The sequence below is a fragment of the Lutra lutra genome, chromosome 10 (genome assembly GCF_902655055.1).
Source record: "Lutra lutra chromosome 10, mLutLut1.2, whole genome shotgun sequence".
NCBI lineage: Eukaryota > Metazoa > Chordata > Mammalia > Carnivora > Mustelidae > Lutra > Lutra lutra.
This window is the reverse complement of record NC_062287.1, coordinates 35,335,180-35,351,732: the sequence shown is the minus strand read 5'-3', so window position 1 is coordinate 35,351,732 and position 16,553 is coordinate 35,335,180.

Below are 16,553 nucleotides of genomic sequence, written 5' to 3'. Positions count from 1 at the left end.
GAAGTAAGACATGTCCACACCAAAATAAATATTCTTTTAATATGATGTGTCATGGAGTTTAGAATTTCTGGCATTAGAAATGGTCCTTAGAACCATTAGAAAATACTATTCTAGTAATTTTTCCTCTATATTTTCAAGGAAGGGTTCCATTGGAATACTTTAATAATTAATACTCATCTCAAGAGAAAGACAGAGCTCATCTAAATATTCTTATCCTTACAGAGCAGATAGGTTGACATTAGTATCCCAAAAGCATTTGCTAGTAATTAGCAGAGCTGAGATCAGGAATAATTAAGTGTCAATGTCCATTAAAAGTAATATGTGCTATCTTGTTTCAAAGGGAAGATGCATTTGATCAATACACGTATAGCACTAAAGCATATACTCATCACTTTTTGAAGCTAAGTTCTAAATTTCCCAGTTATCCATAAGTGTATAAGCCATGTTAAAGATTTGATATTTAATTTTAGAATATTTAGTAGGGGCCAAATTTGTTCTTTTATTTTTCTGTTGTGAGGGCCTCAAAAAATTATTCCATTATTCATTTCAGTATTTGCCTAAGTTATATGTAATTAGGAAGGTATAGATTATGATTAACTTCAAAGGCAAAAACAAATGAATTTTGGATGATCTGCTTTTTTTTCATAGCTTATTTTCATTAACAGAGATTTTTAAGAATTAGCATTCTTTCATTTTCAACGGATTTTCAAAACAAATTTTCTCTATAAGTTTAATAGGTTTAAAGTGGAAGTAGAAGGTAGAATAACCAAATAAAACAGCATTTTATTCCCTCAAATCCTTTTTATATGAGCTTTATGCACTCATTTGCTTAAAAACACTGAGGAAAAATACGATATAATGGCTTGTCACATGTTTCTTGGGCTAGATTTACTGTTTAAATGTAGCATTCACCACTCAAGCATAGAAAAACAAGTTCCTTAACTTCTCTAATCTTTAGTTAACTCTTGTGAAATATAGAAATTACAGTGGCATCCATCTTTCAATATTTCTTAAGATTAAAATTGTATGTTTAAATTACTTAACAGAACTCCAAATGCTTAGTATAAACACTGAATAGATGATAGAGATTAATATTAAGCATCACATACCTATAAGACATCATAGTAGGTACTGTGGATAAAGAGATAAACTAACACTTCTCAGGCTTATGGAAGAAGATACATATATTAATTTCTTTCAAAATATAAGTTTTGAAAAAACTGAACTTTCATAAATTTACTTCTGAGTTGTGGTGGTGGATGGAGAGAAATTTATTTTAAACTAAAATAGGAAACAATGACATAATGGTGAGCTCTGTGTGTTTGTGTTTTCCAGTATATTTGAAATGACCAAAAGGAAGATTGCAATGTTATAAACTAGGTGCTATGAGAGCACAGTAAATGGGTAGTTTGCCTTGTTCTGGAAATCTAGGGTTAAAAAGCTCCGGAAAGTGTCTTCTGACTGAGATTTTTCACAAGTACTCCAATTCTTCTTAGAACGTGGATATAGGTCAATTGAAGACTGAGGGAGGATTCTCAGAGTCCTCAGGTACAGATACTGAAAAACAGTCAGGCTACTCTGTCCTACTAAGCATGGGCTACTATCACAAAATACCATAGATGAGGTGGTTTAAACGACAAACATTTATTTCCCAGTTCTGAAGACTGGAAAGTCTAAGATGAACGTGTTAGCTGTTTTGGCTCATGGTGAAGCCCTTTTCCTGGCTTGTAAAAGGCCACCTTCTTGATATATCTTCACAGAGCCAAGAGATGAAGTTCTGGTGGTGCTTACTTTTCTTATAAGGGTACTAATCTCATCATGAGATCTCTACCTCCTTTGTCTCATCTATACCTAATTACTTCCCAAAGGCCCACCTTTTATATCATCAAATTTGGGATCAGGTCTTCAACATATGCATTTTAGGGGGACACAAGTATTTGGTCTATAACACTACCTTTAATATCACTGCATTTTTTTCCCCTTATCCTAGGTAAAATATAGGCTCTATTTTCCCTCATGGTTGTTTTGTTCTTTTTCAGCTGTCAGGCATATATATATAGAATATATAGAATATTCTCAGAAAATGAATATTATACACATCTGAATTGCTTTTCATAGTTGTCAAAAATTGAGTTCAACTTACTGCAAGCTATTTAAGAACAATAACTCCATTTTATCCCATTGCTTGTTTTATTGTTTTGCAGGATGTTTGACAAATATATGCAATTAAAAAAACACTTTGGAATTAAAATCAGTTGTTCTATTTAACAAACATTTATTGAGTGTCTTCATGATAAGACTATGAAAGTGCTAAAGGTAAAAACTGGAAATAATATAATTTCTGTTCTTAAGGAGTTTATAATTGAATATAGAGACAGACATATAAATGAAAAATGTATACAAAGCAAAATGGGGTAAGTGCTTTAAAAATGGCAAACCAGGGAGAAAGAAAAAAAAAAATACTGCATTAATCAATCTGGATCAGAAAGGCTTTCCCAAAGGAAATCTGAGATATGACTTTAAAAATGAATGGGGTTGTACTGGCCTGTAATGTCAACTACAGATGATGCACAAGGAACACAGATGTTAGCACAGAGGTGCAAAAGCTTTAAAAATGATACTATATATATATATATATATACTATAGATATATATGTATATATGATACTATATATATACTATATATATAATGATACTATATATACTATATATATATAATACACACACACACAGTTATATGTATAATGATATATATACATACAGCTTATCCTTTAATATCTTTTAAAATATATTTGATAGTAACCAAAAAAGATACATCTAAGTTTACAATATAGTTACAATCCTATACTCTACTAATAATTTTATACTTGCATGAACATTTTGGGCAGATCTCTTGTGAGATTTTTTAAAAATTTAATTCAATTTAATTTTTTTCAGTGTTCCAAAATTCATTGTTTATGCACCACACCCAATGCTCCATGCAATATCTGCCCTCCATTATTCCCACCACCAGGCTCACCCAACCTACCACCCCTTTCCCCTCCAAAACCCTCAGTTTGTTTATAGGAGTCCGCAGTCTCATGGTTTGTCTCCCCCTCTGATTTCTCCCAACTTACTTCTTCTCTCCATCTCCCAATGTCCTCTGTGTTATTCCTTAATGCTCCACAATTAAGTGAAACTATATGGTAATTGAGTCTCTCTGCCTGACTTATTTCACTCAGCATAATCTCTTCCAGTCCCATTCATGTTGATACAAAAGTGATTTAACTTGATATTTTACATTTGTGATGAACACTTTAAGGTAACAATCCCTAAAATTAAGACAAAAAAGAAAAAAAGAAACATGGTATGCTATAAGTAAGGGACAGAGACTGAATATAACTTCAGAGTTCTAACTGCTTTTCCTCCCCATTTTGAAAAAAAAAAATGTAGTCTATCTACAAAAAAAAAGGAGGAATACAGTTGAATTAATTACTTTAATACATTCCAAATAAGGAAACTAATGATATATGCCACTGTAAGATAAAGGAGGGGAAACGTCAACATTAAGTCCATAAGGTCTACTTATATATTTAACTATTTAAAAATAAAGGATAACCTAGATGTCCATCAACAGACGAATGGATAAAGAAGATGTGGTATATATACACAATGGAATACTATGCAGCCATCAAAAGAAATGAAATCTTGCCATTTGCGACGACATGGATGGAACTAGAGGGTATCATGCTTAGCGAAATAAGTCAATCGGAGAAAGACAACTATCATATGATCTCCCTGATATGAGGGAGAGGAGATGCAACATGGGGGGTTAAGGGGGTAGGAGAAGAATAAATGTAACAAGATGGGATTGGGAGGGAGACAAACCATTAGTGACTCTTAATCTCACAAAACAAACTGAGGGTTGATGGGGGGAGGGGGGTTGGGAGAGGGGGTGGGGTTATGGATATTGGGGAGGGTATGTGCTATGGTGAGTGCTGTGAAGTGTGTAAACCTGGCGATTCGCAGACCTGTACCCCTGGGGATAAAAATATATGTTTATATAATTCAAAAAAAATAATAAAAAATAAAAAAAATAAAAATAAAGGATAAATCAATATTTTAAATGATAAAATTAAATGTTTTCTATAATACAAACTTAAGCCAGTATTCAATTATAACTGCATCCAATTAAACCAGTGTTCAATTATATACTTATAATTTGCAAGTAACTATTTCCCAGACCATGAAGTTCTGCCCTCCTTTAAATAAAATATAATTTCAGATCATCTACACTTATTAAATTCAATGTTTAAAGTCATATATTTCAACATTAATTATGTTTTGTTAAAATGTCATGATAATAAACTTGGAAGTCTAGTTTAAAAAAATGAACAGGATTTTTATAGGTAGAGAAGTAGGAAAGGTTGACAGAACTAAATGAAAAAGAATACCGATGACTGGAAATATTTGGTTAAAAGCCAATTATGGAGAAGGTAGAGTTTGTACCAGAACAAAAACTTGGAAGCGCAGCTTAAAACTAGATTGAGGAAAACCTAGAATACTATTCTGAAAAGCTTTTTCTGTGGGTGACGAGAGAGATTGAAGGTTTTGTGGGATTGAGAGAAGCATGATCTTAGCCCATTTTTAGCAAGATAAATCAGAGGGTAGTATGACAGGTAGACTGAAGTGGTAGTATAGTGACGTGTAGTTCCAATAACCAGAGAAATATAATTTAGATAGGAACTACTATAATGAGAGAGAAAATGATAAGGAAAGGAGCAGATAAAAGCCCTCTTATGTGATAGAAATAGTGTTTGGTAACTGAATTATTTTAGAAGGAGAGGTATTAAATACAACCTTCCAATTTTTAGCTTGGGTAACTTGAAAGATGATTATTACTATTAATCAAGTAAGAAATGAAGAAATAATAATGATAAAACAGCTAATACTCTTAGAGATTTCAGTGAATTCAAGGTTTAAGCCTCATAACAAACCTCTGAGTCAAATATGCTCTTGTTATCCCCATTTCTCAGATAAGAAGCTAAGGATCAGGGAGGTTAAGGAGTTTGCCCAACCAAATAAATGGATTGGTTAGTATCACAGCTGGGACCCAAACTCCTCTGTTTTTATACCCTGGTCCTGGTTGATCATTATGCCATTCTTTTTCTCCAAAAGAAAGAGGAAGAAGTAGCCTGGGGCCAGTTGAGTTTATAAGGTGCTAAATTTACAGTATTGTCTAGGCATTAATATGGGAATATCTGGCAAGTATTTTATGGGAAATCTGAGTCTCTTGTTTAAAAAAATGGTTTAAGGGACACCTGGGTGGCTCAGTGGTTTAAGCCTCTGCCTTCCGCTCAGGTCATGATCTCAGGGTCCTGGGATCTCTGCTCAGCAGGGAGCCTGCTTCCCCCCACCCCCGTCACCTCTGCCTGCCTCTCTGCCTGTTTGTGATCTCTGTCTGTCAAATAAATAAATAAAAAATCTGAAAAAAAAAATGGTTTAAGCATAGACCAATCAATAGTGTTATCTCTGAAACCTGAGGACATAGGTACCTAAAGAATAAACCAAAACTGCAAAGGTTTTTGTTGTTGTTGTTGTTTTAATTCAATTTGTAAATATAAAGCATATGTGATGAGTTTTTTCTATTGCTAGGTAACTAATTCACAGTTTCATAAATCCAGATTCTATTTTCCTGTTTCTCTAGTTTAGTTAAAAATAACAGTAAACATATGAGATTTAGTCTTGATAGATAAGAATTTTAATCTGATTAAAGAAAGGCTACTTCCTCAGATATGACTGTATATGAATATAAAATTTCCTTTGAAGTCTAGTTAGCCTCTCTCCTAGATAGCAATCTTAAACTGAACTCTCACCCATCACATCTCCGTCTCCTGGCATATTGCTATCTATTGCTGTGGAAAGATAGGCACTTCAAGAGAAAGCATATTAGTTAAGCATCAATTGCAACTTAATGGGCCAAGGTATCTGAATGATATTTTACAATGACATTATAAATCTTTTCTTTAGATTGCTGAGGGAATATGCTGCATCTCACTGGAAATCTCTAATGTGGACTTAGCTATCAATAATCTTTTCATAAAATAGCCAATTGAATAGATAGATATATTTGGAGAACAAATAGGCCAGAATGAAAGTGAAAAATCATGTAATGGGCTTAGTATTGGGGTAACATGGTCTGTTGTGAAATAGATATGACAGAGAAAGATGGAAAGAGGGAGGGATGGAGAAAGAAAATTAATTTTAACACATGAATCACAAATGCTGTGTTATTTTTCTGTCTTCTTTAGTAGATGCTCACATCATTCCATCTCCAATCAAGTGAGTAGCAGGTGGCATTTTTATGTGGCTGAATGAGAGGACTAAATCAGCCGAGCGGGTAATAGCTTGCTGTAAACCTAGCCAGTCTTATCTAGAGATAGCAAAAGCTGTGCCTACATAACTGGGTTTAAATATGATCCACTCACTCAGTTTTTTTCTCAGTTATGCTATATGTTACCAATGTTAGCAAGTGCACAGAGGAAGAGATGATTCAAATAGAGTGTAGGTAAGGCTGTAAATTCAGGGGCACAGAAAAGAGGCACCATCATTCTTCCATCACCTGACATCCTTAAGATGGCACAAATTCTTGAAATTCATAAGTAATATCAGGCATTTGTCATGGAAAAGAAAACTTAGGAACTAATTTCTTTTTTTTTTTTTGGAACTAATTTCTTAATGAGGTTTTAATGATTGGTAGAAAATGTTTCAAGATATAGGGAATTGCTTATAAGAGAGAGGAAAGATAAAGGTAAAATCTCTGAATGTCTGAAGGAGAAGAAAGGTGAGGTGCTGATTCTAGATTCCTTCATATTCTATTGATTCATATTCATTTATTCAGTAAAAATTAATTGAGCACTTCCTGCATATCCAGCACTATACCTAGCACTAGACATTCAAATCTCTGTTTCCAAAGGGCTTATATTCTGGTAGAGTCTTTGAGGAGAGGAAAGAAAGAGGGTGCATATTTATTAATGTAAAATAAATGATTGAAATATAAGGTATGTGGGATGGCTCAAAGCAATATGGAGAAGAACAGTGGAAGGAAAAGGAAGGAAAAGAGTGAAGCCTAAAATTTCAAATATGGTGTTTTTAGGTAGTTTCCTTGACAAGAGGTTTTGGGGACAGAGAAAAGCATGCAGTGCCTTGGGGCAGAAGTGGGTCTAGCATATCTGAGGTGCAGCAAGAACAACGTGGCTGGAGCAGAGTGATTATTAGTAGGGGAAATAGGAAAAAATGAGATTTGAGAATGAGGGGACTGACAGCTCCTGTAGAACTTGGAGAGCTGTTGTAAAGGATTTGCTTTTATTTTGAGTGACATGGAAACTATGCTCCTATGTTGAAAATAGGGGCACCTGGGTGGCTTAGTCGGTTAAGCGCCTGCCTTCAGCTCAGGTCATGATCTTCAGGGTCCTGGGATCCAGCCTGGCAAACTCCATCAGTCTCCTTGCTCAGTAGGGAGCCTGCTTCTCCCTCTCTGCCTGCTGCTCTGCCTACTTGTGCTCTCTATTTCTCTGTCAAATAAATAAATAAAATCTTAAAAAAAAAAAGAAAAGAAATTGTGGGGGACAAGAACAGGAGCAGGGAGATGTTAGGAGGTTATTCAATTAATCCAAATGAGAGATAACATAAATCTGTGAAATAATGATGGTGACCTATGATCAGATTCTGGATGTATCTGAAATAGGGATGTTGATGGATATGAAAGAAAAATGGTTTTTGACAGAATATCCAGAATGATGGTATTTCTATTTATATAGATAGGGAAGCAATTTTGAGGTGGAGATTGGCAATATTATTTTAAATGTGTTAAGTTGCCATGTGAAGATCTACTCATAAAAATGAAGATTTACTTGTACATTTTGTTTATAAGTTTGGGGTTCAGGGACAACTCTGACCTGAATTTATACATTTGGGAAATAGCATCACTAGATGGCATACAAAATCATAAGATTGAACAAGGTCAACAAGGAAATAGTATAAAGAAGAGAAATTGCCCAAGTACTGAGACATGGAGCATTCTGAACCTAAAAATAAGGGAGGTGAGAAAAAATAAGCAAAAAGATGTGATAAGAAAGAGCATTTCAGATAGGAAAGAGAATCAGGAGAGGGATAGAAGACGAATTTTTTTCCCTCCATCATGAGAAGGAGTGATCAATGGTGTCAAATGCTACTAATAGGTCAAATAAAATGAAAACTGAGATTTAATTATTGAAATACACAACTCAGAGATCACTGGTGACCTTGAATAATAGAAGTTCCAGTGGAACAGTAGAAGGGAAATGTCTAAATTAAATGAATTGAAGAAAAAGCAAGAGGGGCAAATTGGAAGAAAATCAGTATAGACAGATCTTTTAAAGACCTTGGCGGTACGGAGTCACAAAATGTAGAGTATGCTGGAGGAAAAATCCAATTGAAAGGGAATTTTTGCGGGGCGGAGGTGTGGGAGAAAGGATCATGAATTATAGTATGCTTGTGTGAAAATTAATTGCTCCAACAGAGAGAGAAGCTGGTGGTACATGAGAGTGAGGGAAGATTGTGGGGGCAGTGGCCTTAACTAGGGGAGAAGAGATGAATTAATGTTTAAAAAATGGAAGTGGTAGGATATAAAAACTTCTAGACACAAGATGATGAGAATTAGAAGTTACAGATAAGTGTAGTAAAGAGGAATATTAAGTGTCATGGTCTTACAGTGTAAGTGTCGGGTTTGGCCAGCAAACCCTGAGATAGCGAATAAAAAGATTACTCAAGACACCACAGTAGGAGAAAGGAAAGGACAAGGGGACTAGACCCGCGAGTGGCAAAAGTCTCAAACCAAGCCCTGTCTCCACTTTTATGGTGAGTTTTACCAATACACCATGTCCAAGAGAAAAGCAAGAAGGAATGTATAGCTTTAATGATTAGGACAATAACATATGGAGCAGCACGTAAGAGCAGCAGAGCTTGTGATGTGCCTGTAAGGCACAGAGTTCACGAAGTACGTGACCACTGTAGGTGTCTGTCTTTTAAACATTTGCTCCCTAGATGAGAACCATGAGCCACAGTAAGAATCCAGCTGCTTTCAGCCAAGAAACTTCAAAGGAGGCCCAATGTTCCTGGCACTCTTCCTTTGCTTTTTAATTAGTCTCACCCAAGGAGGCATATACAAGTCAGATTTTATCTATCCAGGCACTGTGAATCCCCACACATAAGATTCAAAATGTGTGGTTTATATAAGAATGGCGTAAGAATGGTCTAAGACAGGCAACAATGACCATGGAACATACCTGTTTACCTTCTAGAAAACAAGAGTATAGCTAACTTCCACTTGAGAAAGCTGACAAGAAAGAAAAGGCTTCCGGGAGAACCAGATTTCTGTTACAAGACAAAGAAAAAGGAAACATTAAGAGATTAAAGATATAGAGAATGTTTCTGATGAAAGAAAACAAGTTCCAGAAGACATAATAAAGAAAATTTTAAGAAGTGGAGAATAGTGGGAGATTGGTCTAAAAAAAAAAAGTAAGGGGCGCCTGGGTGGCTCAGTGGGTTAGGCCGCTGCCTTTGGCTCAGGTCATGATCCCAGGTCCTGGGTTCGGGACCCACATCGGGCTTTCTGTTTGGTGGGGAGCCTGCTTCCTCCTCTCTCTCTGCCTGCCTCTCTGCCTACTTGTGATTTCTCTCTGTCAAATAAATAAATAAAATCTTTAAAAAAAAAAAAAGTAATATAATAACTTACATCAGGACCAGAATGTGGGTGTGGACATAATTTGGGAAATGATTTTTTAAAGGTGACTAATGAAAATAGGGAGATAAGCACAATACCGTTAGTGCTAATGGTCTCTAAACAAATGGTGTGATGGTGAGGCTAGGGTATTAGAGGGTAGCAGGAGAGAGGATCTCTCCCAGATGACATGGAATTATTGAACCCCTGTTTTATTTCTGCTAAAGCAAGATCAGACTCGAAAGACATGGTCTGGAACATGGAGAACTGTCTTACTCTGGTTTTACAGAGCTTCCAGTATCCCTCTTGAATAAGAGATTCAGATGCATTTATAATTAACCTACTACTCATGTATATGTAATTAATAGTTGCCCACCTACTCATTTGCCTTAGTAGATTCTGACTGTTGAGTACAATAGATCAATGATGATATGTCTATTAAATATTCAATTGGGCAAAATTGTTGATGTTTTGATATAACTAAGATCAAAGTGATAATCTCAAAGAAACGTGCTCATGGTTTGCTGTTTGCACAGAATGGTGAAGTGTATGGTTATTTTGTGTACTATTTGGCCATTTGTATTTACAAAAAAGGATCCTCTACCAGCAATCTGTTACTGGTTACAACACCTGAGGTATCTATCTCAGACTGAAGAAATTTATTACTTGGAGATAAAGGATCAACAAAAAGGAGATGGTATAGATCAAAGAAGGAGAAAGTTTAAAAAAAAAAAAGCTACTAAATCAGAAATGACTTTTCAGTCAAAGTTTAGCCCCAGGCATCTCTCAACTTATAAGGCAAAGCTGAAAGAAAGGGTTTTGAAGAAAAAAAGAAAAAAAATGTCTGCTTTACCTTTTTGGAGCTATGTTCACTTTTGGACTTGGAGAATCCCAGAGCTTTACATGTTCATTTTATCTTTAGAGATTAATCAGTTGGGAAGAATGAGACATGCTGGCAGATCGTGTCTGTCTGACACATACTATCGAAACTTTGAACTTGGTAGTTGGCAGCAAAGAAATGTCTCAAAGTAATTGCAGGATAGAGAACTCAATTCCTACACTAAATGCTGGGTGAACCTAACAACTACCATGTTCATGGTAATACACTGAGATTCCCTTTTTTAATAGACAGCAATTTACAGGAGGGCAGTGGAATTGTGTCTTTTCCATTATAGTACTCTTAAGGCTTATCACAAGTCCAAACAATAGCACTAAAAGGATAATAGTAAATATGGGCTATGCCTGTATGAGAAACAGAATTAAGGTAGAGTTTCAGCCTTCTATTCACATATACTGCAATGTGAATAGTGCACCCTGGAATTGTACAAATGGGCACATCTATGCTTTCCTTAAAAATGAGACTCATATACCCTCTAACATTCACTAGGCTCTTATTGTATGCTAGGTGTGTATTAAATACTTTACATGCAAGATCCTAGTTAGTCCTTATAATAAGACATTGAAGCAAATAATACTTTGATACTATTGATATGCTCAATATCATGAAGTTGGTAACAGGGGAGTTCAAGATTGGGAGTCCGGTGTATAGCTGGATTAGGTGTCTATAGATCGTACCATTAGTCAGAGAGCTGTGGAGAACATAATGATGACACTGATATGTTAATTGCTCTCCAAGTACTTGTGTTTTGCTGGGGAAAATGTAAACAAAGAAAACCACAAACATGCAGTTTCTGACAATAGTGCAGGAAGAGGAAAGATAGCCCTTTTGAAGTTAGAATAGTTGAATTAATACTTTCCAAGGTGAAGTAGCATGAACTTGGTTTGGGGTGGTATCTGTGGTTTAGGAAGACAAGAAAGGTATGTAGAGAACTCTAAATGGAAGGAACAGCTTTAGTAGAAAGTAAAGGAATGATCTTCATCAGATTAGAGAATCATATAGGGATTATGTTCCAGAATACTTTCCTTGACATTTGGGTGGCTTTTGGGCTATTTTTTTTATTCGGCAGAAAGACAATCAAATTCTCATTTTTTCCTTGTGATTTTATAATATTTTGATGGCTATACTACCAGAAGTTTTCAACCAGATCTTGTCTCAGTCTTATTTGGAAGAAAGTGGAATAATCATTATTTAAAGATAGTGAGCTTGAAAGAATAAAATACATAAAAGCTGTAGGCCACTATTTTATTTATATGTCAATGCTAATTAAGAAGGTCTAACTTTGTCCAAAAATACCTACAGTGTATCTACTCCTTACAGGACTGGGAGAAGATATGGTTATATTTTTCATAGGGCTTATAAAAGATATAAAAGATAAAAGTTTCTTTCTAGGGGAGGGCTCCACCAGGTGTCTACTTGTACCTAGGGTGCTGTTTCTTTGTTCTATATGAATAATTAAACATTTCTGAGGCATGGAGTAAGTTATGCTCTTAGGCTTTCTCTTTAAATGAAGAGGTTAAAATAGATAATATTTAGAAAAACTTTTCTTCCCTCTACTCATCTCAGTTCCAATTTCTGCAGTTCCCTTTTTAGAGTTTTAGATTTTTCTTTTCAGATGTATAGTGAAGGATTTTAATTTGAACCCCCAAATTTCTTTAATGTTGTAATTTAAACTAATAATAGCTAATACCTCCCTTTGAGTTTCTATAGCACCTATTACAATAGCACCTACCATTATTAATATTTAAGAAGGGATCATTATAGTTTTAGGCATGACACAAATTGAAAATTTTCACATTAATTGAACACTATTGTTAATGGCACCTTCGCTAATTCATGGTTAAGCCAACTTGTATTGATTGCTTCATTAGAGACAGAAACCTGGAAGTACAGTGATGGGAATAATCTCAGTTTGCAGTAGTTTGTCAAGTTTAGTGATATGAAAAATGATATTTTACTCTGAGCATTAAAGCCTAAACCATCCTGACATCTGAGTTTAAGAACTGTCAGTTCAGTAGGATGAGAAGCAGAAAGGAAATGCTTAATCTTTCATTTAGATTACCATTTGATGTAGCTGCTTCTCAAGTAACCCTATCTTAACCAAAACATAAGGAAGGAAAGGCCTTACATGGATAGGTATTTTCTAAAACACAAGAAAGTTTAAGCTTTTCTCTTCCCTAACTACACAAAAATGTGCTGTAAGTCTAGTTTGGTATATTTAAAAAAAATTAGGATTTATCTAATTTCTTTCTAATACCTTGGTGCTCATATAATTTTTGTCTTTTGCTCCATCATACAGTTGATATGACTATTATTGGCTTGATAGAGTTCTCTGCATGGATGAAATAGAAGAATCACTTTTTAAAGGTGTTGGGAGAAAAGTGGATCAAGAATACTGGTAGGAGAAATGACCAGAAACAAGAGACAAAGAATAAATTAGGCAGTTATTTTGGAGACCTTACAGTTTCCTTAATCTTCCTGTCACCACATTCTGTGAGTGTCAAAAAAAAATTTTTTTTCTTTGATTTGGGCTCTGACCATCTGCTTATTTCTTCCTTTCTGTATTTGACTCTAGGTTTGATCTCTTCCTGGAGATCTACAGCTGAGTTTCTCCCAGAGTATTGAACATTTCCAAATTATCTCTCTGCTTCATATGCTCTACACGGAAATCTCCACTTTTCTCCAAATCTTGCACTCCTTCTCTTATAAATAGTCTTATCAATCACATTTTTTTGGCTAAATATCCATCCTTACCCAATTCAGTTCATATCAGGAGTATTCCCTAAATTCCTACTCAAACAACTAGGCTAGAAAGTGACTGTGATAGAAATGTACATGTATTAAGATTTTTTAAAAATCAAATGCCTCTCTGATCGAACAAACAGAATGATTATTAAAATTACCTGAGAAAATGTAAAATTTCTAATATCATACCAGGCACTGAAGAACATTCAGGGAGAAGAAACACATAGATATAAAATCTTGCCCCTAATGTAATTATTCTAGAGAGTAAATAAAAATGCCTCAAAGAATGAGGTAGACTTTCTTTAGCTATCATGTCAATGACAAGAATGTGATGTCTGTGTGGTTTACATGTAAATGTGGAAGGGAAGATGGTAAAGCTTAAAAATGTGTTCTTTTGAGAAAGATTTACTCCACACAGTTGTGTTCTCTGAAGGATAAGGCAAGAGTTTTATGTGTCTAGAAAATTTATAGGAAGTGTCTCCTCTCAGCATTAAATTGGTACCATACATTGGTTAAAGGCTTTGACTTTGAATGCAAAAATAAAGTGAATTTGAGCTCTAGCTCTTATTATCTCTATAACCTTAAACAATTTACTAACCCTCTCTGGTATACTAACCCTCTCTTGTAGCTAACCCTCTTTGTTGTACTCATCTTGTCTGATGTACTAATCCTCTCTGATGTACTAAACTTCTCTAGCATGCTAACCTGTTCTGATACATTAACCCTCTCTAAGCCTCATCATCTTCATCAGAAAACTGGAAATTATAATAATACCTCCCTCAATACACTTTGGTGAGGGTTATATTAGATAAATAAAATTAAAATGGTTAATATAATGACTAGATAACAGTAAATGCAAAATAAATACCTTCTACTTTTGTTATTACTTGAATTGGTAAAAAAAAAGAGGATTGTCATGATTAATAAAATTGTTGGTGAGTACTTTATCGTTGATATAAATTTGAAGCAGAAACTCTTTCTATATAAAACAAAACAAATATTAATTTCCTTATTTTTCTATAACTTATCTTGCTTAAGATCTCCATTCTGTGGGTGGTTAAAAAAAGCAAACAAACTCAGTAATATTAAGCTTTTTTCTATGTTCTCAGGAATGTATATACATTCAGGCATGTTTATATTATGTTGCTCTATCTGCATGGGGGGATGGTATCTTGGTCCTCATTCAATATCTTCATTGACTGCTAAGAATGCCACCCCCCACCTTTTCTTTTCCTGGGCTCACAATAAACGCAGTATTTCTGTGTAGATATCTTCAAAATTCTGCTTCATTTGCACATGCTCATGAGTAATGCTATTTTCATTCCATATGAAGACATGGGGAAATTGCCCAGATATATCACAGAGCCATCTCTGGTGTCTTTCTGCCTCACTGGGATACTAACATGAGGCCTGGGGCTTCACTTTTCTCTTAGTGCCTCATAAAGTTAGGAGACTGAATCATCCCTTCTCACCCTGGGATTTTGTGGAAGGGCATCACAGTGTTAGGGAGGCTTTAGATTCCTTTTCCAGCCATAGGCACTTCAATGATTTCTTCATTCCTTCCAGCTCTTCCCCATTCCCTCAACAAGAAAATATTTTCTGGTATTTGGCAGTAGCCCTTGTCCTTTTCCACCCATTTTTCTATATGACTCCACTTGAAATACAGAAATTCACACTTATTTTATTTGTTATGTTTTCTTGCATTTATGGGCATGTAATTTCATGGGTGACTGAAGTCCAAGGGATACAGGAGTCAAAATGGATACACTGGTTTTAGAACATAAACTTTCAAGGGTTTGATAACTTTGACAGATTTCTGTTACCTATAAAGTGCAATGAAATTCCTAGCCAAATGTTATTAGCCATGGTCCATATTTTGGACTCGACTCTATATGGCCAGAGTATAGATTTTGCTACAGATTTTAAGGGTCATGTTGGACTTTACCAGGTTAAGACTAGGAGTTAATCTTTTAATCATCAGGGGAACTCTGAGTCCTGTGTTCAGGTTTTCATCCCAAAACTATTAGGAATAAGAAGAGGTGGTTCAAAGTGGAACCTTGAAAAATGGTTAGAATTTTGCCAAATTGGCCTTCTACAAAGACAGAAATAATTTTACTATTGAAATGTAAAGAAAGAAGTCATCGACAGAGTTAGTTACAGATTTGCTTTTCTAGAGATTTTTGAATGAGAGACACTGGAAAGAAGTAAAAGTCTAGATTAAAATATCGCAGCAGGGAATAAGGTTTAAAATATAATAGACATTTTGGTTTAAAGGTGGGAAACAGGGGCGCCTGAGTGGCTCAATGGGTTAAAGCCTCTGCCTTCAGCTCAGGTCATGATCCCAGGGTCCTGGGATCGAGCCCCACATCAGGCTCTCTGCTCAACGGGGAGCCTGTTTCCCCTTCTCTCTCTCTGCCTGCCTCTCTGCCTACTTGTGATCTCTGTCTGTCAAATAAATAAATAAATAAAATCTTTAAAAAAAAAATAAAGGTGGGAAACATTGAAAAATTCCCTGTAGGGTTTATTCCTCTACCATGGACAAAAGAACTAAACAAAATCACAATGACCAACTTATATTAGTCTTAAATCATGTTTTTCATCCTCTAACATTTCAATGTATTCAGATACAAATATTCAGATACAATAACTCACAGACTGCAAAAACATAAAAATCTTAGAATTCCTTTCCTAGAGTTCAAGGGTTATAGCCCCTTTAATTTATTTGTTCTGGTCTAAGAGGCAGGTCTTAAAATGAAGATTGGATGCTTTCTAAATTGTTGCTGCACGTAATGTATAGATATTTTCTCTGTCGAAGTGTACAAATATTTCTTGACTGGCTCATAAGAACTTTTTTCCTTAGGTTCATACAGAAAGTTTTCATATGGAAAAGATCTTTTAAAGAATACAATGACAAACTATGAATGGATTACATTGAAGTTTGGAGCAGTCTCAGAAGGGCCACAGGACAATTTAAATTGAAATGATTTTTTTTTTCTTCTCAGTCAAAAGATCTATTGGCTAAAATAAGGCAAAAATGAAAAGGAATGAGGAGCAAAGAGAAAGGATTCCGTACTCCTCTAAGTAATGATTTAGTGATGAAAGTAATATATAGTACAGACACTGGAAGACAAAAAAAAGAATGATTTAAGAGAGTTAGGGAATAAACAGTGG